At 49.1% G+C, this 27,573-nt stretch overlaps 1 protein-coding gene across 1 annotated transcript in view; it reads right to left on the minus strand.

The window, feature by feature from the left end:
- The window catches only part of ZNF169 (zinc finger protein 169), a 165,297-nt gene extending 155,374 nt beyond the window's left edge, over positions 1-9,923 (minus strand). The window contains exons 1-3 of the mRNA XM_073878212.1: positions 9,644-9,923; positions 8,649-8,754; positions 1,844-1,921 (exon numbers count right to left, since the gene is read on the minus strand). The gene's annotated coding sequence lies outside the window, so the exon portion shown is untranslated. The remainder of the gene's footprint in view (positions 1-1,843; positions 1,922-8,648; positions 8,755-9,643) is intronic.
- Between the last annotated feature and the right edge of the window lie 17,650 nt (positions 9,924-27,573).

Genomic DNA, 27,573 nt, shown 5'->3' on the forward strand with positions numbered 1-27,573 from the left:
GAGTTTTTGACCTAAGTGCTTTCACAGACTGTAGCAGTTCTCCACAACTTGATTTACTTACTGGGCTTGGCTAGTAAGGGTATGAAGTGGGTCCTTGTTAATTAATGAAAGATACAGATTCATGTTTCTCCAGACCTTAATTATTCCAACTGCAGAGTGGCCAGGATGTCCAGACCAGAGGCAATATGTGTGTCACAAAACCACAAAACCCCATGACTCCACTAGCCACACAGTGAAGTGAATTACCCACCTTATCAGCTTCACGAAAATTAAGCCAAAGAGAATTTCTTGAACACTCCCACTTTTCTTCGGCACACCAAAAGGCAAGAACATAAAAAGTCTCTCCCCTCCCCTGTATGTCCTATTTCTAACAAAAACAAACTCTGGACCATGCAGGTGTCCATCTATACCCCAGGGATAAAATAAAAAGCATAAATTCAGCCCAGAGAAGATCACCTGAGTCAGGCCCACCCAAGAGAATTGGATGTTTTCTCTCACACAGAGTTCCTGCTGCCAGTGGCCACGCACTAGAATTATCTTAGACTGCAAGATTCGGAACAGATGGAGGAAACATTTGGGAAGAGGTTACCTCTCCCTCACCTTCATACGTTGCCTCTTTCTCCTCTCCCAAAACAAAATAAACACAAGTGCTTTAAACAGGGAGCTTTTAGTATTGCTTATAAAGGCCCAAGGTAGGATACGGTTTGGCCACTGAAGAAGGCTGAAACACCGGCCTTCGGGGGTATTAAAACTCAAGTAGCCCTTTCTAGCATGATCCTCACATTTTCCTTTAAAACAACCAACTATGGATTTCCCCATCTGACAGCTTCAGGGGATTTCCCTTTGTGAATGCAGGGCCCCTATGGGGGCAAAGCTGAGGTCTTTGTGACTTACCAGGAGCAAGGGTAGGACCCAGAGCCCATCGCTCATTTCCCAGGCTGGAGGTGAAGCTGTCCAGATCAACATACTGGTGAAACACTGCTTGCTTACAACATTGCCGAGGGCCACCCAAAACCCCAAACTGGGAGTAACAACCAAACTGACTCCATTTCAGCTCAGAGGGTGCCTTTCCAGTCTGTATTTACCACGGCCACCCAGGACCTCGTCCTGGACACATGCAGTGCGATGCAGAGCAATCAACCTATTCTTAATTCCAAAGGGGTCTAGTCCCGTTAAGATTTACTTTCTCCACTCAGATTTTTGTTTAATTTCAAATTTCTGAAACATACCATATGTGAAATGTAAGAAATATTAGATCATTATATCTACTGGAACACTATCCTTCAAGAGAAAATTAGCAACTGATACAGAGTACAAAACAATGTCAAAATTAATTCTTCTGAGTTTTAGTATCATCTAGATAAAGACAAAATGCAGCAAGTCTACTCCTCAGGGAAGGCAATAGATTGTATAGTTATCTCCTGAACAGGGTAAAATCACTACCCCACAACTATACAATCTACTACCTCACTCTGATAGAGCAATCTTTTCCTCTGGAATGGAGAACACTATCTTTTTCAAAAGAAAAATACAACATAAAATTATTGGCATCAATCAAATTAAAATACTTATTCTTATATACAGAAACGAGAAACAAAGTATCCCCACTGCCATCTAGGTGTACTTGCTAAAGTTTTTAATCATTAAATGAATAAGCAACCTGCAAAACATAAAAAATGAGGCACTAGAGCATTTTTATACAAGTCAAAATACTGTATAACTAGTTATCAACTTTCTATGAGGCCGCTGGGATGCAGATTTTTCTATCACGTTAGGAAAGACAGTAGATTGTATAGTTATCTCCCAGTGGTGGGTGTGACCCTAAAACTATACAACCTACTACCTCATCCCACAGTGAAGAGAAGGTCCACGGTCAGCTGAGCACCACAGGAAGGCTTTCTCCTCAGTAACCCTGGTTTCCCTGTGTGATGAAAGCAGAAAAAATAGTATTAGAACAATTCCATTCACTCAACTTGAACATAAGTTTAACTGAACAAAGCTTCTAAAACCAGAATTTTAAGTTCTAGCTACATTTATGATCTATGCAGTGCTTCATTTCCTATTATTTGGTTACTATTAAATGCTTATTTATCTGAATCTGCTCCTAATGCCATATATTTACAAGATCTAGTATGTTATCTCTTACTTGACTTTTATCAACTTCTCATTTTTTTTAGTTGCTAGAAATGAAAATTCGTAAAATCACATACCCTTCCACAAGAAACCAAAAAAAGAAAATCCACTATAAAGGAACACAAGAACCTCTAACGAAATCTAATGCCCTCAAAACCCAGACGTGCTCTGTATCTCATGCATAATCCATGATTAAATGCATTAATGTACATGAGGATGATATAAAAAAAATACAGAAAGAGAACCTTATTCATTCATTCATTCTCCACAACCAGCGTGGAGTACAATGCAGGGCTCAAACTCATGACCAAGATCAAGACCAGAGCTGAGATCAAGACTCAGAACACCTAAATGAGCCACCCATGCACCCCAAGAACTTAATTTAAAAATTAACCTAATGTGCTGCGAGCCAAGCTGAGATCCATCGAGGTGGCGTGTTCTCTCTGCCATGAGCTTTCTCACTAGCTGAATTCAACTGGGTGAACAATGAGTGGCCAAGTCAGTCAGATCCAGATCCAAACAAAGAAAAGATAATCCAGGGTCTAACCAGCAAGTCGGTGAGCAGCAACCCAGTGATGAGCAACCAAAACAAAAGGAGGTACCACCTGAGAGTCAGGATATTCTTCTACCTGACCAAGGGAAGGAAGTTGAAGGAGGACCTGTGGCTCAAGGACAGGACCTGGAAGCTGATCTCCAGGAACTGCCTCAGGCAAAGGCTGGAGGTATAACTAAAGCTGACCCTGGCATCAAGGGGCCAAGTCTACCCTCCTTAGAGCCCATTAAAATGCCAGAAGCAGGTGAAGGGCTACTCCAGATTTAAACAAGGACAAGCTGAAACATGCAGACTACTCTTATGTGGGGTACCTCACTGTTGTAATTCTCTCAATAAAGTTTTACAGATGTTCCACAAAGAAAAAAACATTAGCCTAATGCACATAATTCCATGCCAACTAACACTAAGTAGTCTTTTTAACAGAAAATTAACTGGATCTGACTCAGGACCAGGATCCTTCCTTTAGCTAGAAAGGTGCCATGAGGGTGTCAAAGGTAGAGACCAAGATACGTAACACCTTGGTACGATACTTTTGCATTAAGCAATATGATCACTTAGATACTGACTTTCAACAATGGTGCCAAGACAATTCAGTGGAAGAAAGAATAGTTTTTTCAACAAATAGTGCTGGGACAACTGGATATACACATGTGAAAGAATGAATTTAGACCCCCTACTTCACACCATATATAAAAGTGACTTAAGACAACCTATTTTAAAGAAGGGCAAAGGATTTAAACACACATCTTTCCAATGCAAGCACAAATGGCCAAGTACATAAGACACCCAACATCATTTATTAGACATTAGGTACACCTAAACCCAAACCACAATGGGATGCCACTTTCAGATCCACTAGGATGATTATGATCAAAAAGACAAGCAAGCATTGGTGAGGATATGGAGAAATTAAAATCAAAACCCTCATATACAGTTGGTGGGAATGTGAAATGGCACCAGCTGTTTTGGAAAAGTTTAGCAGTTCACTAGAAAGTTACATAGTTACCACATGACCCAGCAATTCCAACTCATAGGTATATTCCCAAGAAAACTGTACAAACTTGTACATGAATCTTTCACGGGAGCAATACTCATTTGGAGTCATCAAAAACCAAGATCAAATCCTGGCCCTGCTCACTCACTGTTACATCAGTACACTGGGCTGAATGATCTGTGAGAGTAAGGGGAAAGATTTACCACGCATCCAACATACACAAAGCCCCACTGGCAAGCCCTTCACGAGTGCCATCTTCATCTTATTTAATAGTCATCATCTCTATTTCCATAGGTGGGAACTCATGCTAAGTGTAATAACTTGCCCCAAATCACAGAAGATAGCACTGGATCTCCAAACTTACTATACCTGAGCTCATTTCCATTCTACAAGGCCAGATGATCCAAGGTGTGAACATGCAGACTGTCCCTAAAAAGTCAAGCAAGCCAAAATCTTTCTTCAGAACCAGCATGGTTTTTAAAAGAATGAGAGCCAACAGTAAAACCGGCTGGTACCTCTACCCCAACCCTCAACTCCAACCAATTTTCTCATTTAAAATGTTTGAGGGCGCCTGGGTGGCTCAGTTGGTTAAGCGTCTGCCTTTGGCTCAGGTCATGATCCCAGAGTCCTGGGATAGAGTCCTGCATCAGGCTCCCCGGCAGGGAGCCTGCTTCTCCCTCTGGCCCTCACTCCACTCTCATGCTCTCTCAAATAAAATCTTTTTTGAATCCTCATCAAACATAGGTATCTAAAATGAAATAAATGTACAATCTAAAACGTATTCATTTTTCAATCTCAGCAAGTGTGGCATGCTTACTTTGTACTATTTTTCTTGATCCAGCAATGTAAGTACCATATTGGTAGAAAGCAATCTGGCAATTTACACACCAAGGGCTATTAAAATGCTGCTCAATTTGGGGGGGAAGCATACACAAATATAATTCAAAAGTTGGGTGTTTATGAACAAGGGGCAGAAGAAACAGATAGCTACTATGTAGCATTACTACTGATCAGAGCAGTGGTTTCCACCTTTCCACAATCCATAGCAAGGAAAGTATTTCATATTTCTAGACCACATTCATGTGTCTATAGATAATACTAGTACAATAAAATATTAATATTCACAATCAACACTATCCCTTACTTTTGTTTTCTATTTTATTGTACAGAATAAATTGATTTTATGGTCCACTGATAGTTCTCAGCCTGTTTTTTAGAAAGCACTGATAAGTGCAAATTTTGAAAACTAAAATCTAACACCTGAGAGTAGGCAGTGTTCAATTAAGCAAGATTTCAGATTCAGATAGAACTGAGGAATTATGACGATCCATGGAAATGTTCATTAAGAAATAAGGTTAAGTAAAAACCCTACCATGTACACAGTCACAACTATAAAATGCTCGGCTACTGGGAAAGAGAAAGGAGTAGGGGTACGTCACTAGCTTATTTTCAGTTGAGATTTCTCCTTCCATAGTTAAAGTGTATTTCAGAGACCTGATCTGAATCCAGCTTTTTATTTTACCATATATTTATTTAATTTACATCAGGTAATCTCTGGGCATTTGTTATTTTAACTTATAAAAATCTGACAAATTTTACAGGGCTGTTAAGAAGGATTAGAAATAAAATACAAAATGCACCAAGTACAATGCTGAGTGCATAATGGATGCTCCATATCTGGTAGCTGCAACCGGTCAATTATCAGATTGTTAACCAAAACATTCTTAGACAAGGGGCACCTGAGTGGCTCAGTCAGTTGAGCAGCTGCCTTTGGCTCAGGTCATGATCTCAGGGTCCTGGGACTGAGCCCCACATCAGGCTTCCTGCTCAGCGGGGAGTCTGCTTGTCCCTCTTCCTCTCCCCTACCCCCTGCTTGTGCTGTCTCAAATAAATAAATAAAATCTTTAAAAAAAAAAAATTCTTAGACAAGATGTTATTAGTTAAAACTATCTGAATTTGATCTTTGACAAATTTTTTAGAAAGTAACACGCTTTTATACCTGCTTTCAATGCTTATTCACATACTACCTCAATCTGTAGCTTGAACTACTCCTCACCCATTAAAAATTACAGTCATAAAAAGTTACAATTGAATCTGGACAAATGTATCATAATAAACTGATTTCAGAACAACATAGCAGTATAAGAAAGAATTCCGGCCAATGACTTGGGTTGAGCAGGTACTCAGTGGCTGTGTTCTTGGACAAATTACATTACCTCCCTGAGATTTAGTTCTCTCATCTCAGATTAGGGAACTAACATGCACACCTCATGGGGTCGTTTTAGGAACTGGGAACATGTGCAAAACACCTTAATGACCCAGAAGTACTCAACAAATCGTAACTATTCTTCTTACTAAATTAAATCAATTTGAGAACCTGTCTCAGACAGTAATTTTCCTTTCCCAGATTTACTTGTGATAGTCAGAAATACTTATGTTCAATGTAAAACTTGCTTTGTCAATTTAAAATGTGCTGCGAAGAGGCTAGTTATTATCAATAAGCTTGTTTGCCTCTATCTCTACTTATACTAAGGTTCCATAATTAAAAGAGTCAATCCTTAACACATTTTAAAATCCACTTATATTTTGGTAAACCATAGTGTATAATATTATACCATAATATTTAACATACTACTTATATAGCCAACACCTTAAAGGTCAGGGTTGTTCTTTTTTTATGTTCAGTTAGCCAACATACAATATCGTTTGTTTTTGATGCAGTGTTCAACAATTCATTAGTTGCGTTTAACACCCAGTGCTCATCACAATAAAGTCAGGGTTCTTAACCTGCATCCAAAGCAGGCTTCAGGAAGGGCTACAGTAACCCCCAGAAATTGTATATACAATTTTTCTGCAATAATCTATGACTTTTATCACATTTTAAGAAAACTTATGACAAAACGGTTAAGTATCACGGTTCGAAAAACATATCTGAATATACATTTTGAAGGCTACATGTTAATGAAGTAAAATATGTAAACTTCACCTTTGTATTTGACAATTTTACAAAGATAGTATTTTAAACAAATTAGCTGCTAAATTCTTAAAATATACTAAACTTAGTCCAGTAGCAGGCATACTCTACCTTCTATACACTTCATACTTATTAAGAGTTCTGGGCAAAAATGCTGATTTTCTACAAGTCTAGTTTCCTAGACTTTAATTTACATACTCCTATCAAAGTAGCTCAGAAAGTTTATTTTTAAAAAACCTTTATTCATATGCCCTTCTATGTATGGTTGTATAAATCTCACGTCTGCCAAACTTCCATACAAATAAAGTAAAACATTTCCTTCAGTCCTATCATTGTTTCACTTGCTGATTATCAAACCGAGAACTGGCTGCTTCATAAAGATGTCCTTCAATCTCAAATATTCAGTTGAACATCAATGAAATCATTTATCTGATGATGCTGGCTGAATAGTAAAACATGTTCATTCCTTTGACAGAGCATGTGCAGTATTTCCAACAATGGATGAACTCCGTAAGTTGACAAGTGAACTTGACAAAATAATGTTTTTAGATATAAATAAATTTTGCTACTGAAAGTTAATCCAATTCTAATTGAAGATCTCAATTTCTTTTTTTTAAGATCTCAATTTCTTATCCTACCAAACATTACCCTGAGGATCCATGTCAAGTTTTAAATTGTGAAATACTAGGTCATACTTTCCAAAAGGACAATTTCCTTTCACTCGCTTAAACATACAGCAGGTACACAGATGCTATTTTTTTTTTAAACTAGGCTCCACAGTGTGGAACCCAACACAGGGCTTGACCACACAACCCTGAGATCAAGACCTGAGCTGAGATCAAGAGTCGGATGCTTAACCGACTAAGCCACCCAGGCACCCCGAGACGCTCTTAATTAGATGAAATACCTCAATTCTGAAAAATTTTAAAAAGGTAACTAATGCCAACTCAATTCTTGGTATTCCTTTGTAAATTTTCCAATACTGCATGTTAATTTGGGGCCAACCTTCCTGCTACCACAAGGGCATTCTATGCTACTTCTGTAAAACTAAGAAAATTCTGCTACAAATACTACAATGCATGCAAATACTAAGGGTGAGGCAGTGTTCAACAACTTGGGTGACTTGTTCTGCTTAACAGTCCTCATATATACACCATTATTTCTCAATCCTTTAAAATCTCTGTCTTCCTATCTTTCATTTTACTGGTATGTTCCCAGGTTGAAAAATCACTATATTATCTACACATCCCCAAAAGCCAAGAAAAGGTGGGTTCTGGTTTTTAAATCTAGATTCCAGTTTACTGTAATTACCTATATTCTAGGTAAACAATTCATAGTCTACATTGCACAAAAGTGAATTCTAAGAAAAATGCTCCCTCCTATACATTAAGCTACCATGTAATTGACCAAATAAAAACACACCTCCCAAGTGAACAGAAAGCTGGTTTAACTTCCTCATAATGAATGCTGACACAAAGCAAAAATGGTTTCTTAACAGAACAAAATGCTCCCAAATCATATTCATCATTATGTCATTTTAAAACATCATCTAAAATCTCTTGAAATATTCCTAGAGAAGCAAAAGTAACACTTAACAGAAGTGTAGCTGTCAGCTGCCTCAGAATACTTAAATCTTAGACCTAGAAAGAGCCTAAGAAATCACCTGATGCAATTTCCTCATGTTTGAGATGAGGCTATAGAGACAGGGAACATTTCTGCTGATAATATGAAACTGCGAACAGCTACAGAAAGCTAATGTTTAAAAAGCAGCTAGACAATCCACTAGAATTACATTATCCACTCAGTAGCCATTAGCAACTTGTCACTATTGAGCACTGGATTGCAACTAGCCCAAAGAGAGATGCGCTGTAACTGTAAAATATGCTCTAGATTTCAAAGACCTGGCACCAAAAAAAGGAGTAGTGGCTTTCATTTTATCTGGTTATTTAATGAAATCCACTCTTAAGTGATTGTGCAATGCTTAGAACACCCACACAGGCAAAGGGCACAAGTGACGAGGCCTCCTTGACTCCAGTCCTGAGGTCACATGAGGCAATGTTGACAACTCATTACTGGGGATCCAGATTCTTCTACGCTCATCTAGACATGAAAAAAAAAAATCACTGGAATTAATATTCTGGGATCCTTTACTGTCTAAATAAAAGCTTCTCAGGATACTAAAAATTCTAAGTGATAAATTAACAGGGCTTTTAGTATTCCTTGCAGAAGATCAGTACTGTGAAAAACATACCCTTTAGAAGTACTGTTTTTCAAACTTTGACACCCCCAGAAAAAGGGATTTTACAGGAATGTTTGTGCATCTAACTGAATCGTTTCATGTAACACATTAACATTTTCTATTCTAGTTTTTTAAAAATTCTAACCATCACCCACCATAGCGATTTCATGACCCAATGAGTCAAGACCTGCAGTTTGAGACAATGGCGTACAGCTCTTAATACAGATTAGGAAAGCTATTACTGTTCACTATTGAAAGAAAAGGCACAAATATCCAACGTGCTGTACTCTAAACCAAGAAATTCTAGTTCATGCTAACAAGAATAAAACGCCCTTAAGGAGTAAACAAGACCAACTTGTAGAATATTGATCTCTTCATTCTAGAAGTCTAAACTCATTTACAAATTTCCTCTTATTTATGGGCAGGTATTTTGTTTCCCTCACACCTGCCTAATTCTTGAGTCTCTCAAATTCCAACAGTTTGAACTTAGTGGAGAAGAGGGAAGGACCTAGAGCCGTTCCAACGTAAAGAAAAGCATTTTCTAACTATGAAGACATTTGTCTACTCTCAAAAAACTCGAAAGCTTCAAGACTGCGTATAATAAATCAAACACCCTCACAAAACCCAAAGTAGCCACAAGCTTTCCTTCCTTAACTGCACACGCTCCCTGAATACACCGTAAAGGAACCTAACTGCCAGCCCCAAAAAGCCTGGATACGGACAAAACTACATACAAACCTAAAACCTCACCTCAAACCTCCCTGCGCTACCGCATGGCTTTCAGGCCCCCAGACACCAGAGCAGGGGCTGCTCCGTGAGCTGCTAACTTCAGGCACCGCGCGCCCAGGAAGCGGCACGCGCGTCCGCTCTCGGGGTTTGCCGGGGGCATCTCAGCCCCGCGGCCCGGACGCCCCTCCCGCAGGGAGAAGTCGGCCACCGAAGGAAGGGCCGGAGCACCGAGCACACCGTCCCCTCCGACACCCAAGGCAGGGGGCCAGGCCTAACGGTAAAAGTTGGACACCCAAGGCCATCGCGGGCCAAGGACAGAAAGGTTACTCACGCCTCACCCGGGGCCTGCCGGGGACGCACCCTGGCCAGCCCGCGTGCGGGCCGAGCGGCCCGGGTCCGGGTGGGCGGCCGCCAGCGGGCAGGGGTCGCCGCGCACGAGTCCGTCCCCCGGGACCCCACTTCCTCCCGCCGCCCGCCCCGCTCCCCGCCAAGGACGGCCGCCGCGGCGGAGCCGGCCGCACAGCGGCTCCGCGACAGGGGTTGCGCTCGGCCGGTCGGATTAGGGGCAGGGAGCCAGGCCAGCGCCCGCCTGCGGCCGCCCGCGCCGGCCCTCCCCCAGCACTTCCTACCTTCCCTCCTGCATCCCAGCCCCCAAGGCCAAGGTCTCCCCGGCCCACAAACCTGATAGCGGAAGTGACGTCAGGGGGACCTGGCTGTGCCCACAGCCAGTCACGCTACAGCGGGAGGCGGCGCCGGCCAATGGGCGCGGCCCGGGGGCGGGACTTCCCCCGCCCAAGTTTGATTGAGGCGGGGGGAGGGGCGGGGTGAAGAATGTGAAGAATGACCCCTCCCCCCGGTCCGTGAGGCGCTGGGCGGGAAGCGGAGGGGGGTTGGGGCCAGCCGCCCGCGCCACGCGGCGCCCATCCCCCGCCCGCCGCCGCCGCCGCCGCCGCCGCCGCCGCCCGCGGTCCCCGCTCACAACCCACCCGCCCCGGCTCCGGGCCCCCGCCGGCCCTCCCGCAGCGCTCCCCTCTCCCACCGCCACTGGAGTTCGGAGGGAAGGAAAATGGCGACGGGCCTGCGCTCGCCGTCCGTCTTCGTACCCACCTCGAGCTCGCAGAAGAGGCCGCCATCCCCCGCCTCCGACCACGGGGACGACCCAGCCCTCGCGCCCGCCGCCCGCCACCGCCCGAGAGCCGCGCGCGAGGACCCGGATGGAAGCGCGGGCGGGCGGGCCGCGGCGGCCTGAGGGAAGGCAGCGCGGGCGCCGGGAGGCCGGGGCGGGGGCGGGCGCGAGGGCAGCGCGCGAGGGCATTGGCCGGGCCGCTTGACTGACGTACGCCTCGCCCTTTCGCCTCGGTCGAGCCGGGCTCGCTGGGACCCCACTGGAGGGCGGCGGCTGGGCCCGCCCCGCGCTGGGCGGCCGGCGGAGGGACGGGCGGGCCCGCCTACCCTGCCCGCTCCCCGCTTCCTATTGGGCGAGCCGGAGAGTGGCGGCGGCGCCCCGCCCCCCGAGCGTGATGGACGGGCGCCGTCACGTGGCGCCGAGGGCGCGCTGGGCGGCCGTGTGGGCTACCCGCCGTGCCTCGGTTTACCAGTCTGTGGCCGAGGCAGCTGTGTCTGGGGGCTGTGCCAGCCTTCGAAGAGTCTGGTCTTCGGACGCTTCTCAAAGCGAGCCTTAATCTTCCCGCTTTCAAGTCAACCTCCGGCGGAGCTGCCGCCTGCGCTGCGACTTTCCCGGGCCAGGACCCGGGGCGCGCGGGACAGCTGCGGGTGCCATGGGGCCGCGCCGGGAGCCGCCCCCGGGCCCGCGCCGCCCCTTCGCGCTCGCGGTAACCCGGTGGGAAATCGAGCGGCTCGCGTCTGCCCAGTGCGCCCACACCTCGCAGCTCCCGCAGTGCCGCCCGCCACACGTGCGCGAGGCGAGCGGCTGTTTCGTGGGGACCTAGAGGCGGGCGCGCTTGAGCTTGGGCCTGAAAGCGGGGCCGCGTTCCGGGAGGACTCCTGGGAGGAGCACGAGCCCACCGAGCTGGCTGGATTCGTGCGGGGCCCGCCGGGCACCCGGTTAGCAGGTGCCCTGCGCTTCGACCGCGTGGCCCAGGCCGGGGCCCATGTCGGGGACGTGTGCTAGGAGCCCCACAGCACTGTCAGCCTTTCTGACATTTTCTGTACTCGCCTGTAACTTGGGAAAGTGCACATGAAATACATTACGCTCTACTTTCCAGTCCGGGCCAACCAAGCAACTCCAAAGTCCATGATGGAAAAGATTAACGGATACGACCGTTACGTGAAAAACCAATTTTAAAAAAAGAAGCTACTGTTAAAAGGCCATTGACAAATTGGAAAAACGATTTTGTAAAATCTAACTGGCAAAACGCTAATTAAAATGTCTAGCAGTTAGGAGCAGGAACCTGAACCGGACGCCGCGTTTAAATCCCGGTTCTGCCTTCCCCGACTACACCACGACACAGCACTGGGCACGCTGCTTATGCTTTCTGTGCCTAAGGAGAATAACAGGGATTCTGGTAATACTTAGCTAAGGTTTAGGTGAGTCTACATTACCAGTACTTAGTGCTGGTGCACATAACTATAGAAGTGCTAGTATGTTAACCTGAATATGTAATGTGGATTTTCTTTTCAAATCAATAGGAAAAAAAGTGGACAGTCCGTTAAAATAGAGACAAAGGATATGAACTGGCAATTCACAAAAGACATAATTATGACCAATAAATGTGAGAAGATGCCGGCCCTCATTAGTAGTCAAATAAATAGAAATCACAGCCCTCTCCAAGTTCATCATAGTCATTACTTAAGCATGCCATGAAAAACTATGATGGTAAAGTAGGTCTCTATCGATATGGGGAAGTTACGAGAGTTACATTGTTAAGCAAGAAGTAAGGTTATAAAACTATGTGTATGACACGACCCCGTTAAGTCTTAAACATCAGTTAGCTCTGGAATTACTGATGGTCTTTATTGTCTAACTATTTCTGGATTTTCTTTTTTTAAGATTTATTTATTAGAGCTGGGGGGAGGGGCAAAGGGAGAGGGAGAGAGAAACTTAAGCAGATTACCTGCTGAGCGTGGAGCTTGACACAGGGCTCTACAAAGGGCTCTATCTCACGACACTGAGATCACTACCTGAGCCAAGACCAAGAGTTGGATGCTTATCCACTGCATCACCCAGGTGCCCCACCTATTTCTGGATTCTTAGCACTGAGTGTGTGCTGTTTTCATAATCAGGAAAAAAAATATAAAAGTTATCCAGACACGGTCAGTTGTTCCCCAGTATCCATTTTTCTGCAATAAACAGGAACCCGGTTTTTAGGTAATAGCAGAAGTAGAGCATCCCAGGATGGAGATGTGTGACTGTGTTCTGGCTGGTGAGATGTGGGTGTTTCTGGATTCTGCCCTCCAGGGGAAGGGCTTGCCTCTTCTCTCCCCCTGATTCCCAGCGGCCTTGGCGGAATGGAGTGTAGTGGAGAGCCACGTGGAGTGAACCCCAGTCCTCTGGTGGCCTCGTAGGGCATCGTCCACGAAAGCTTGGACTGCGACAGAGACACGACTTCCATCTGATTTGAGCCCCTCAAGTGTGGGGACACTTCATAGCAAGCTAGCCTGAGCAGGCGGGCATGCCCCCCACCCCGTGTCTTGTTCTACGGGAGTGGGGGCAGGTCTAGGGAAGGTGGAGAGGGCATTTTGTAGAACACCTTGCAGCTTTGGGAATAGAGCAAACATGGGTGAAAGTCCTGGCCGTCTGTGTCCCAGGGGCCCCCTCAGGCACAGACACCACGTCCACTTAGACCGGAGCAGGAGAGCCCCGTGGAACGGCCGGGTGACAAAAGGAAGAGGAGGAAGAGGCAGGAAGAACACGCATCACTGGGCACAAGCGGAAGGACCTGCTGGTAACACAGACCAGCCCACAGCAATCCTTGGGTTCAAGTCGGAGCTTGTGCCACGTCCTGGCCTCAGCCTCCCTCTCCACTCCCCGTGCTCCTACCACTGCTCGGGCTGCCTGGAATGCTCGTCCCCCTCTTGGTCTGGCAGGTCCTGTCGTTCCGATGGCACTTAAGCCTGGCCTGCTCAGAGAGCCCTTTCCTGACCACGCAGCCTGAGCCCCCCACTTTGATCACACCTGGTCGTCTTTGTGCTCTCTGAACCGGGCCTGCTTGTCTGCATTTTCACGGCTGTGACCCCATCTCCTAGAACAGGGCCCCAGGCACACAGTAGGTGCTCAATCTCTTCATGTGGAATCAAAAGGGAAGTGACAAGGGCAATTCACAGTGCTTGAGTTCGAAGGACACCAACGGTGGAAAGGTCACAGTGGAGTCCAGGTCGTGAGGGCCACGACTGGTGGACAATGTGAAAAGGCCAAGTGAGCAGAAGACACGGAGTTCTGAGAAGACCTGCAAACTCCCACGGGACCCCAAAGGCCCAGTGTCCCTGCGGCCTCGCTGTCCCAATCCCACTGCTGGTCCACACCTCTCTGCAGGCAGCCTCGGGATAGAACCCATCCTCCACCTTTGTTTCCTGGCAGCCGAAATTTGGAGTAAAACACAGTCCTGGGAGCTCCCTGTGACGCATCCGTGCCCAGGTGAGACTGGGGGCGTCTTGGGCTCCCCTCCTCTGGCCCGACACTCAGCGGGGTGCAGATGATCAGCTTGCCTCTGGGCCTCCCTGTTCTTCAAAGCTCAGTCTTCTCACCCTTATTTCTGGGTTCCACCTTGGGGCCAGGTCACAGCAGAGCTCCGGTGTGTGTCGATCTGGAGGAAGATGTCTGAGCATGCCTCCCAAGGGCCCCCCACTCTGCCTGCCTGTGGATCCAGGGGCCTCCTGCTTCCCTGCACGCCCACTGGAAAAGTGCTGGCCTGGGAAGTCACAGTCGGATGGGGGAGAGCCTATAGTTGGCAAATGCACCCCCGCCAAGGCCCTGGGGGAGGGGCAGTTGTATTGTCCACCTCAACCAGAGGCTGCAAACTGGTGAGGGTGGGGAGGTCCCATCTGGTTCACAGAAGGGCTTTGTTCCACCCACACAATGTTTTAAATCTATTTTTAATTAGCTGACAGCTTTCAAAAGAATCAAGACATTTAACATAAAAAATCTGGATTTCTTGCTTTTCTCAAAAAACCCGGGATCTCTGGCTATACTCAGCCTACATTCCAACAGGACAATCTTTTCTTTATGCGCAGCGTGGGCTCTGTTATTTGTCACAGTACCCCCCGCCCCTGCCCCCCGCCTGCTCGATTTTTATTATGAGCCTGGCTTCGTGGTCAGTTGAGTTTGTGTCCCCACCACCTCCTCTTTGGGGCATGGCTCTGGCCCGACTTGGGTCTAGGTGGAGCAGAATCGTTTCCTGGGACTGTATCAAACGAACAGGGAGAAGAGACCTCACACACCCACTCACAGCCTCACACCCCAGTCTGTAATGAGGGGAGAAGTCATTCCGCAGAAAATACACAAAACAAGTGTTGAAAACAGAGAAAGAAGAGAGACCGGGCTGAGACTTAGGGTCCCGTCATCCCCAAGGCCAGCCCACCCTGCCCCCGTGTGTTTCAGATGTCCCTGACCAGGAGGTAGCAGAAGCAGGGGGCTTGAGAAAGACCTTTGGAACCCAGGTGGCCAGCTGTGGTTTTGGACAAATCTTAGATCTCCCCCCCACCCCCACCCGTTTCTTCAGCTGTGCCATGCGGACTCTGCTGCTAACCTTCCGAGGTGGGTTATGTCATTACGTGGAGCATTGAATGCAATGCTCGTGCATAATCGGGGCTACTGAGGATTCCACAAGCACTTACTGACTTTCATGGCAAATGTTTAAACACAGGTGGGCTGGCATTAAGACGAGCCCCCTCCCTCCTGAAGAATGGCAGCAGTACCCTTTAGGGAGACATTTCTAGACCAGTACCGCCTTCGAGGACTCTGGGGTGGGTTGGAACCAGCCAGGCCTCCACCTGATGGACCGGGATTCGCATTACTTCCCATCCCTCCAAGGACTGTGTCATCTTGGGCTAGTTATCTCAGTTCTTGGACCCTGAGGTTCTCGATTCTTGGACCCTGAGGTAGTGGAGATAATAAATCTCATCTCTTTCAGTGACTTTGAGAATGGAATTAACTCCCTAGCAGGAGTGCCTCGTAGTTATACTAAGCATCCGACAAATTGTGGTTATTAAGATGGACGTCGAAAGGCCACCGGTGAGGGCCAGCCAAAGGCTTCACTTCTGGAGAAACACTGCTATTGTGATTTCTAGTATCTGAGGCCCAACTGAGCCACAAAAGTCATCAGAGCACAAAGCCGTTCTGTTCAGCAGTGCCAAGAACTCCCTCGTGCAGCACTCACCCCACAGCCAAGTCAGCGGCCCCCACGATTCAGAATCTCCGATGGGAGCTTCAGACAACAAGCTGTTACAGCCGATATCTGCTTAAAAAAAAAAAAAGAAAAGGAAAAGTTTTGGATGGTCAATTGGCAACGTAAAACCCCCAAATCAAGAGAGAAACCACGATGTAGAAAGAATATTTTTTTTCTTTTCAAGAAGTAAAGTCTAGCAACTTTCAAGTTGCAGCCAAAATGATAAGAGTTGCTGGCATTTTGAGGCCAAAGCACTGTGTTGTATGGTTGAATCCCTGTGCAGGTGGAACGGGCAAGAAAGGGGTAAAATGGGCTCCCGGGAAGCTTTGTCTCTTCCTCCAGTTTTGGCACCATGCCTGACCTGCCTTGCACAAAGTATCCTCAAACACTTGCTGGGATCGGTGGCCCTGGGCGCCACGGCTCCCCTGCCAGGAGCTGGCCAGCACCGGGTCAGTCTTGGGGGTGACAGGCAGCGGTGTCTGTTGCTTTGATGAGCTCTTGAAAATAACGCCCGATGGAGATAGCGTCCGTGGTGGGGCCCTGGGGGTACACGCCGCGCCCCCCCCCCCCCCCACGAGTCTCTGCTCTTCACCTTAAGCCTCTGATGCTCATGGAGAAATCGTATACCACGTTCGAGTGTTGCCGCCAGAGCGTCTTCATCGGCTGGCCCAGCTGCCGGGCTGCGTCAAGTTCCTGGGCAACCAGCTGTAACTTCTCCAGCTTGGAGGAGTGCTTGCTCTCCAGCTGCCTTTTCCAAGTGGCTCTTGGGCAATCCGGTGGCACAGAGCATGGCCCGTGTGTCGGTGGCCCTGGCGCGGAGCTCCCAGAGGAGCTTCTGCATGTCCTGCGGAGGCAACGTGAACGCTTCCTTAGGAACGACCTCCTGAGGGCAGGCGTGGGCATGCTTCACAGCATTGTCTTGGTCTCCTGTCCTCCATGGGCCAGGGACTCCTCGGGTGTGGCTGGCACCCATGGTCGCCAGCCCAGCACCCATTTTTCACCTTTCCTCCCCAAAGAACCCTGGGCCCTGCCAGCAATGTGTGGGCAACTAAAAATACTACATTCGTTTCCTGCCTCCCTTGCAGTTAGGGGTGACCAGGCATGCAACAGAAGCAGAAGTAGGAGTGGTTGGGTTGGGGCCTCTGGGAAAGCGGCTTCAAAGTGGGCAGATGCCTCTGGGACAAGTCTTGACCCCTGCCCTTCCCCTTCCTCCTGCCGGCCTGGGGTTGGTGCCCACACAGGGCAGCACCTTGTGACCCTGTGTGGCAAGGGCACCGCCAGCATGGCCGGAGAAGAGGGCAGAGCTTCAAGGGCACGCAGCTGCCTGGGCTGGCTCCCCACCTCTGGACATCTCAGTAGGAAAACAGAACCCTTAGTTTTTTTAAAAATCACTGCTCATGAGTTTTCATTACAATCAAATGCAGATCCTTGCTGAAAGAATGGCCAAATAGAAGGACTCTACCCAAATAATTTTGAGGAGAATGAAATCTCAGACCTGTCCATCGTGCTCCTTCTAGAAAAAGTCAAGATCTCCACCCTGGATTGTCCACAGCCACAGCCCCTCCCTGTCTTGGCCCATCGGCCCATCACTCGCTCATCCTGTCAACCTCAGCCCCTGTCAGCTCTGGGACGCATCTTACGTCACGACACGCGGTGAGGTCCTGTGGACGCTGGCGTCACCTTGGCTCTGATGGTGGGAGAGTCCTGCATCTGAGATTCCTGCTTGTGCAAAAGGGACCCGGGTCCCACAGAGAACGGAGTGAGAGGTGACCACCCTGCAGGGTGTACAGCCACACGCAGCATGCAGTGGGCCCTCAGCAGATGGGGCTCGACTCCCCCACACCTCCCCGCCCCGGGCAGCGACCGGTTCTTCCACCCGCTGCATGTCGCCACAGTCCCGCACGTATCACCATAGGTCACCACAGCACAGTACAAACACGTCCCAACATTGCAAGCCGAACGAGGAATGATGCAACTCTCCCCCATTTCCAAAACCGTCTTCAAGTTGCCAGTTTAGTTGATAAATAGATATGCCCGCCCTCCCTATCGCCCCCCGGTAGCCCGCCCGGTGTGTGTTGAGGCGTCTTATTTGACCCACTAGAGTAATCTTCCCGCAGGCCACCTCGCGGCACTGACAGACACACTGCAGAAAGATGAAGGGACCTGGAGCACAGTGGACGCAGCAGCAGAGCGCCCAGAGGGCAGGCAGCTGTTGACGTGGGGTGGTCCAGGAAGGAAGGCATCTCGGAGAAGTGTCCTCAGAGGCAGGACCAAATGATGGCCAAGCACTGGTCTTATGACACAAAGCACAAAGGACATCTGAGGAGCGGCCAGGCGCTGAGGCTGAGACACAGCTGGGCTCAGAGTGGAGGCGCGGCGATGGAGAGGCAGGGGGGGACAGGCCTTGGATTCATTCGCAGTATGTGGACCCCCGCCACCAAGTCGGGATTTTGAACAAGGGAATGGTATGAGCTAAAGCGCTGGCTATCAGTGGGGCTGCGTGGGCATGAGGAGCCCACGTGGGAGCCACTGCAGGGTCCAGGCCAGAGATTAGGAGGGTGGGACCCGCAGGGAGGCCTGCGCACCACCGGGGTCATCACAGAGCGCAGCATGGCTGACCAGGGGCCCGGGGAGCTGCAGGAGTGGGGACGGCCAGGAAAGGCCACGTCCACTCCCACCAGCCCACGGAGTGTCAGGGCCACATGGAAATGAGGTTTTCTGGGATGGTGGCTCCCACAGGCAAGAGAGAGCAAAGTGGATGAAGAGCAGGCCAGTGAGCTTCTCTGCACCCCTCACCCACCTGGGTCTTGCAAGATGTTAAATATCTCTTTCTCTTTCTTTTGAGTTTTTAATATTACTTTGGTTGTTCTTTGGCTTCCAAGAAAACTTACAGTTCTGTGCTATACAAGAAATACTAAATGCTACATATGGTGGACTTTTTTACATTTGTAAAATGATCCATTTTGTGATAAGTAAATATAAAATGATGTATTTTCTAAGTATTTTAGGCTTTGTATAGAGAACAGAGCCACAAATACAACAACAAAAAATTTAACACAGATTCCAACAATGAGTGAGTCATTTGAATTTCTGTTTTTATGATAAGGAATACGTGATGCAGTAAAATTATTTTGTAATGCGACAGCAACTCACACGGAGAAGCTCACAAGAGAGCAGACTTGCTTATTTCTCCAGCCCTGGATCTCCTTTAAAACACAACTGGCTTCTCTGGCCGTGGAGTGAACTGGGAGTGAGACCAGCAGGTGCCCTGGAGCAGAGCCCTCCCGCTCAGCAGGGACCATGGGGCCAGCTCTCAAAACTACCCGAGTTTGTCCACCACTGAACTTCAGCGTAATATGTCCCTGTTCCTTTAACATAACTGAGATACTAATGACCCACACCCACCGGTCCGTCCAGCAGGGCCATAAATTCACTGAGCAGGACCCCTGTCTTGCTCACTGTCGGATGCCCCATGTCAGGCACCCAACAGGCACCCAACAGACACAAACACCCAAGTGAACGATAGAGGGAGGTGGATGCTTTCTTGGCTGATAAAGCCAGAGGCTCGGAGGAGTGCAGTAAACCCAGCTCTTCAAAACATCCTTTAAGTTTTTAAAACAGCTTTATTGAGTGGAATTGACATGGGAAAATTATACAATTTGATAGGTTTTGAAGCTTACTGGACGAGGGGAAGCCATCACCGCAACCAGGGGGGTGAGCCCATCTATCCTGCGCCCCTTTGCCATCACCTCCTTCCCCTCCCCCAGCGCCTCCAGCTCCTCCCCAGCAATCTCTGCCCTCCCTTCTCTAACTGCATGCTATGCCACAGTTTCTAGGATCCTATATAAATGGATTTGTGCTCGCTTTTTGTCCGCCTTCTTTCACACAGCAGTTTTCAGACGCATTTACAGGTTGTTGTGTGCAGCCGCTTGTTTATGCATTCATCTGGATGTTTGAATGGTTTCCAGTTTTTGTGTATTATAAATAAAACTGCTATGAACGTTTGTGGGCACGTCTTTGTAGGCATATATATTTCCTTTCCTCTTGGGTATTGAGACCCAGGAGTGGAATGAATAGATCATATGTTTAACTTTTTAAGAAACAGCCAAACTGTTTTCTGAAGGGTCTGTACAATTTTGCGTTCCCTGGGAGCCCCACTTCCTCTGCATACTTTGCCTATTTCGATTGTTTGTTTTCTTATAGTTGAGTTTGAGGGGCACCTGGATGGCTCAGTATTTAAGCATCTGCCCGTCTGCCTCGGGCTCAGGTCATTATCTCTGGGTCCTGGGATCAAGGCCCCTTGTCGGGATCCTTGCTCAGCAGGGAGTCTGCTTGAGATTCTCTCTCCCCCTCTGCTGCTTCCCCTGCTTATGCTCCCTCTCCCCCTCTCTGTCAAATAAATAAATAAAATCTTAAAAAAAAATGCTAGAGAATAGAAAAACAATATTATAATTAACAGAAAATCTTGATTTATTAAAATAACACCAAAATAAACAAAGCACTGAATAAATTAATCAAGAAAAAATAAAAATATATGAAATAAGAAATGAGAAGGGAGAAATAACCATTGAATCAAATGAATATTCTTTAAAATAGAAGACTACTTTTAATTAAATATAAAATCCAGATGACATGGATAATTTCCCAAGAAAAAATAGCTTAACATAATTGACCCCACTGGAGAGAGAAAGCTTGAGCAGAATAGTTTCTGTACCAACAAAAGAGTTACTGAGAAACTATCCCACTCAAAATCACCTGGCCCCGTTGTTCCCAAAGAAGAATTCTACCAAATCTTCAACTTGTTCCAGAGCACAGAACACGGAGGACTTTGAAGTGTCCTTAATGATACAAGTAGGATGTTGAGACACAGTCCTGAGAAGACAATATCAGAAGAGGAAAATTTACAAACAAATATTACTTATACATATCAGTGCAATTACAGTAAATATAATGTTAGGGGAGAAACTAGACCACCACACTGACGTAATACCATCCCGTGGCCAAGTGGGATGTGTTCAAGAGTGAACGCTGGGTTTTCATTTCCATCCCGTTCAGAACGGCTAGTGGTTTCCATTTGGTTTCTTCCTTGCTCTGTGCTCTCAAATACTTGGAGCCGTCCTAGAGATCTCTGTCATTGAATTCTAACTGAATTGTATTGCGGTCAGAGAAGTACTTTGTGTGATTTCAATCCCTCTAAATAGCGAGACTCGCTCCATGGTCTGTCTTGGCGAGCTGTGTGCTCTGCGGTTGCTGGGCAGAGTGGTGAGGCGTTGTCTGGCCTCCTTATTACATGCACAAACATTTAGGACCCCTATGTTCTCTCGATTAGTTGATGCCTTCATCGAATGAAGTGACCTTCGGGGTGCCTGAGTGGCTCAGTTGGTTGAGCATCCCACTTTTGATTTCAACTCAGGTCATGATCTCAGGGTGGTGAGATCGAGTCCTGAGTCGGGGTCTGCACTCGGTGTGGAGTCTGCTTGAGATGCTCTCTCCCCCTGCCTCTGCCCCTCCCCCCACTTTCTCTTTCTCTCAAAATAAATAAAATCTTTTTTTAAAAAATGAGGTGACCTTCTTTACCTCTGATAATATTATTAGGTCTGAGATCTGCTTTTTGTGATGTTGATAAAGCCCCTGTAGCTTCTTTTGATTCATGTTAGCATGACTTATTTCTTCCCATTTTTTACTTTTAACCTGTTTGTGTGTGTCTTCCTTTTTAAAGTTTATCACAGGCAGCATGTAGTTGGGTCTTGATTTTTTAATCCATTCTGATAATCACCTTTTTAATTGGAGGATTTAGATCATTTTCATTGCATGTGATTACTGACATGGCTAGATTTGAGTTTTATCATCTTGCTATTTGTTTCTAGTTGTCCAGTCTGGTTTTTGTTCCTTTTTTCCCTCTTTTTCTACCTTCTTTAGGATTGAGTATTTTTCTGTGATCTTGTTCTATCTCCATTGCTGGCTTATTCTCTATAACTCTGTCTTTGCCATTTTAGTGGTTGCTTTAGGGCTGATCATACTTACCTTTGACTTACCGCAGTCTGCCTCCCAGGGTGTTGCAGCCCCTCACATACAGCGCCCTGCCACCCTGCCCCTCCCGGCCTTTGTGCTCTTCTTCTCCTGCATTTCACTTTTACATACTGTAAACCCCACGACATATCATTGTTTTAAAACTGATTATCTTTTAGAGAGATTTAAGTAATACAAGAAAAATCTTTGGGAGTTCTGTGTTGGCTTCATTTCTGGTGCTCTTCATTTCTCTGTGTAGATCCAGATTTTCCTTCTGCTTGACGGGACTGCCTTTAACATCTCTTCAAGTGTGCGTCTGTGGGTGAGGAATTCTTTCAACTTTTGTATGTCTGAAAAGGTTTTTATTTTGCCTTCACTTTTGAAAGATATTTTCAGTGATATAGAATTCTAGATTGACTTTTATTTTTTTAAATGCATACTTCTAAAATTTTGCTCCACTCTCTTCTTGCTTAGATCGTTTCCAATGAGAAATCGGATGTCATCCTTATTTTTGTTCTGTACGGAACAAATTTTCCCCCCGTGGTCACTTTTAAGATTTTCTCTTCATCACTGGTTTTCAGCACTTTGTTTCTGTTTTTTAGTAAGATTTTATTTTATTTATTGGCCAACTGGTGAGACCTGTGGTCCCCAAAGAGCTTGCACATCCACACATTGGTTCTCCATCACTGAGGCACAACTGATTGACGCATTTTCCCTCCATGTCCCAGCTCTATGCACTCAGGACCTGCCATGCCCCAGGCCAGTGACATCTGTGGAATGTGTTCTTAAGCAGGTATCAAGGGTCACCTGCACAGGACGCCCTGGCAGGTGGAGGACAGAGGTGATGGTAGTATGGGGATGCTCGATTGGTCATTTAGCAAGAGCACACCACACTGAGTATTCCATGGAATCCTCACAACGACCACATTGGACGGTAATTGTGCAAGGAAGCTGGGAAGGTTCCAAGATGCTAGGTAACACGCCCACGGGCATGCACCAAAAAGGGGCAGCCCTGGGATTAGAAGAAGAGCAAAGTCCCTTCCACTCTGCCATGCCACAGCCTCCTGGGCCTTGTGAGGAGAAATGGCTGCAGCGTATGTAGCACGCTTGGTGAGGTGCCTGCCACTCGGCAGCATTATACACATGGTAGCTACTGATACCGTAAGGGCCTCCACAATGTCAAGCCCACTGCAGGCTCACGGTGAGCGCCAGGTAGACGGAAGGAGGGAGGACCCTTCACTTTCCCTCCACTAGTGGGGGGCTCAGGGCGAGCACTCATGTCTTGGCAGGGGAGACCACCGACCACGATGCAGAACCACTGAGAATTTGTGGCAGACGAAACTGATTTTCAAAGGCAGAGTCCAAACAGCAACACTGAACAGCACACTCTTCTCTCGAGCCCTCTTACTGGTGTGGCCAGCCTGCCCAAGACTGCCACCATGTCCCGCAGGAGGAGGGACCGCTGCAGGAATAGCAGAGGCTGGAGCGGCCTGGCAGCCCGGGAGGACTGCTGAAGCGGGCATCACAGGGACACCCTGCTCCGTGAGGATGGACCCCCAGCACTCTGCGCTGAAGAGCCGGGAGCCCAGGCACCACGAGACCATCTCTCGGGGCCATGTCTGTGCTCCCGGAGCTGGCCGCGGACTTCAAACCAGAGCCAAATTATGAAGACCAGGGAATCACCTTGACCTCCTCCAAAGAAATCACCAGCTCGGTTCATGCCCTGCCGTTAACAAAGCAGCCTAAAGCTGGGGGGCTGTGCTCCGTAATCTGCGAAGCAGGGAGAGCCGCGACCGTCCGGGGTTGCTGAGGGCATCAGATGGGCTAGAACTAAAGCCGACTGGCGTTACGTCCAATTCATACCTGAGTTTTATCTGACACGGATTGTTCTCAAGTCTGTACCAAAGAGAAAGACTATGTGCATCAAATTTCCTTTGAAGGCCCCTTGACTGGGGCATGGGGTGCAGAGGACACAGGGTTTTGCCTCAGTGGTGCTACAGACATGTGCATGTAAGCGCACAACGTTTCGAGCATCGTACAGAATGTGGTGAGGGCTCCTGTGTGTCCCGTATGAACAACATGCTCAGCTCTGCAAACAGAGGAGGCACCAGCAGGAGGGCTGGCAGCTTCGCTGGTCCCCCTCCCCCACCCTCTGTCATTGGGATGATGAGGGGTAGCCAAATCCTCCTAAGTCTGAAGACGCTGCTACTTCAGTGTAACTGCTTGAGCCCTTCTCTCTGTGGTCCCCTAAATCCTGCTGCGGGCTGCATGGCTGATGCCACACACTCCCAGGTTGATGTCCCTGGGCTCCAGCGTGAGGAGTGAAGGGTAGTCAGCGCGGGTGCGGGAATGATTTTGGAAAGGAATCCTCTGCTATACTCCTGAGCAAACACCTGATTTCAATTCTAAGGCTGCTGAGCAACTTGGCAGAGTGGGCAGCTTGGCAAGAATACACTAAAGTTGTAACTGGGTACCAGATTCGTGGCCTCCCCATGCTCTTCGCACATTTGAGCAAGGTGGCTGTGCTCTGTGGTGTGGACTACCTCTGGTGCCTCCTCAGACCTCCCAGGATGTCCCCCTGCCTTGCCCTTCCCCTCAGAGAGATGAGCTAGAACACAGAGGCACGAGCCTGTGGCAAGTGCCCATGGCCCACTATGACGTCACCACGGGAGGGGGCACCACCCGCCAGCCATCTCCTGGGTAGTGTGTGCCCCCCTGTCCACGGGCACGCTCCCAGGTGACAATGATGCACAGAGGAGCACAGACAGGGAGGAACCAGGTCTCCTGGGGTGACTGTGGAGACCAGGGTTGCAGTCTTGAGGAGCGGGTGCCTGAACTAGGCACTGAGGACCCAAGTGTATCAACTGCATCTCTCATTTGCTGCCTTCGATGCTCTGGCATCTAGGGCCCTGCAGACCCTGGAGGGACGGGCCACGCCTGGAGATGGGTGAGGGACTCACCTGGGGGCTGCCTCCACATTCAAACAACCCACGTGGAGCCACACCGTGGCCTCTGTCAGCTCTTGCCACCCGATCACTGCGCCTGCCCTGGTCGCCTAGCACCAGGTGCCAGACATCTCTGGTGGCCCCTGTGCCCAGAGCCCGCTGAGGTCATTCACCCGCTAATCCCAAACCCACTACAGTCTGCCTCGCCTGTTCCTTCCGTGGAAATCACAGTAACTCGCTGGCTGACCCGTGTTTCCCGTTTGGCCCCCCACAGCAGGTCCAGCCCTCAGGGACCGTGGGTAGCCAGCTACCTTCTGATCTGATGGCTGCCTGCCACACCTGAGTAGTAATAAAACCTACGTTTTAAAGCACAACAGACAAGACCAGGTGCCACCGTCACAATCCACCTGTTGAGCAAACTTTTACTCAGGGCACGCTATGCCGGGGACCTGAGGGGGGAGGGGAGAGGCACCCCTGGTCCCCCCCGCGGGACTCTGGATGCTGAGCAGGACATATATGCCGCACAGCTGCCCTGCCAGCGCCACCTTGGGATCTCCCACCGGACCGGAAACCTAAAGCTGTCCTTTCCCCCTCCGTGCCGCTGGGGGTTCGTGCGAGCGCGTAGTTGCACACGCCTCTCTGTGGAGGAAACGTGGTAATCGAGCCCGGAGTCCGAAGGGAGAGCTCCACGCCAAGTCCCAGCTGCACAGCGTACGTGTCAGGAGGACAGTGGAAAGTAGGGGTCATATGCACGTGTACACAGGGGACACAGCGCTGGGAAGATGAACAGCTCCGCAACATCCCCCACGCCCAGGCTCGGCAGGGGCACCCTCTGTTTTCCTGAGTCTGGAGGACAAACGTTGGAGGAGCGTCGTTTTACAGGGGATTCCCTCGCCCTTCCTGTTAAGCATGTGACTTAGAACCACACTGGGGGACCAGAGGTGGTGTGAAGCCACCTGGACGGGGGCTCAGCCCGCAGAGGGAGCCAACACCAGCGACGTGCACAGCTGGCCCTAAAGGGACATTAGAGAATGAGCACGTTACGTAGCACTGTGAGGCCACCCGGGGAAGAACTCTCCAAACAAGTTCCAAGGGGCTGCCTCAGTGGGCCTGGGGCAGGGGCACATGGAGCAGAGGCCGTGGCTTTCACTCTCCATCTTTTCCAAGGTTGACCCTTTAGCCTGGTGTGTACAACTTTGAGAGGACTTTAAAACAAATACAAAATAAGTGAAAATTCCAAGTTGAAAAATGAAAAGCATAAATAAATCCAAGCATCTGGCGCTTTTGAACGGCTGCCCCAGGCCGGCAGCCCGTCACTCGCCCCCATGTCTGACTGATGACTGTTTGGGGGCCGAGCCCCCCTGCCCAGGCTGCCCTCTGTTCCACAGGCCCCGTCTCCTGCAATCTGTTCCGTCTTCGTTTCTTCCTTCCTTCCCTCCACAAATCCCCAAGGGACCTGGATAAGCTCCAGTTGTGGTTCCTGCGCTCCAGCTCGGGATCAGGTCCCATCAGATGCACGGTATGGATTACGGCTCCCCGCTGCCCATAGGTCAGAACGCAGCGCCCTCTGCATGACGTGTAAGACCCCCTCCAATAGGGCCTCACCTGCCCTCCCAGGAGCACGTCCCACGTCCTCCGCTGAAGTCTCTCTCCTACGGACCAGCCCCACCATCTCCGGGTGTGGGCCCCTCCCCTGGGCTCCAGCATCTGCCGCGCCCTCTTCCCAGGATGCCCTCCCCACCTGCGGATGCCCTGCTCTGTGCACCTCTCATCTCCTCTGAATGTTCTGTGTCCGCTGTGGGCCTGGCGCTGTGCATCTCTGGGCCGCGGCACAGGTGCTAATGAACACTCCTTGCCCCCAACGCGAACCCCAGTGCATGTCCCCGCAGCCCCCATTCTGGGTCCCCCATGTCTTCGGAGCCCGCTCCCACCCGCCCCAGCCCTTCAGAGAGGGGTTCTGGCTGGCCAGTGTCTACTCTGCCAGACATGCCCCAGTCCTCTCGTGGGGCGGATTCTGAGACGTGCCGATCGGAAAGAGACCTGCTGCCTCAGTAGAGGGCCCCACACCTCTCTCTCTGACGCCCGGGACGGCAGACTGCCTGCTGGCACCTGCCTGGGGGGGCCGGGAGGAGCAGCAAGGGGCGTGAACCCTCCATGCACACAGGGCAGGACAGCACCGCGCCCAGGGCCTACCCCGCCAGGCTTCTAGATCAGGCACCAGACACGGCCACGGGAGACACATTGCCACGCACACGCCAGACTTTCCTTCAGGGACAAGAAGCGAGGCCGTTCCTCAGACGCCCGGGGCACCAGCACGTGTGGGGGGCAACCCACGGCCCGCCCACAGCTTCCTTTTGTACAGCTCACCAGACACAAGCGGGTTTTACATTTTTAAGACCCGGTAAGAAACAAAAACAGGAACACATGATATGTAACAGAAACCATATGTGGCCTGCAAAGTCCAAAATACTGACTTTCCAGCTCTTTACTGAATTTGCTGACCTCTCTGATGCAGAAGATACACGGCTGGAGAGCAGCCCACCTTGTGCGCACAGCTGGCTGGCTCTAGCTCCGGGGACTGGGGTCCCGTGTGGGCCTGCGCTTCTGCACAGGACGGCCTCTGGTGTGCCACTGAGCGCTCCTGCACCTCCAC

This window comes from Callorhinus ursinus, unplaced genomic scaffold (assembly GCF_003265705.2).
Source record: "Callorhinus ursinus isolate GAN/ISIS: 27379988/994484 unplaced genomic scaffold, GSC_fseal_2.0 scaffold28, whole genome shotgun sequence".
Taxonomy (NCBI): Eukaryota; Metazoa; Chordata; class Mammalia; order Carnivora; family Otariidae; genus Callorhinus; species Callorhinus ursinus.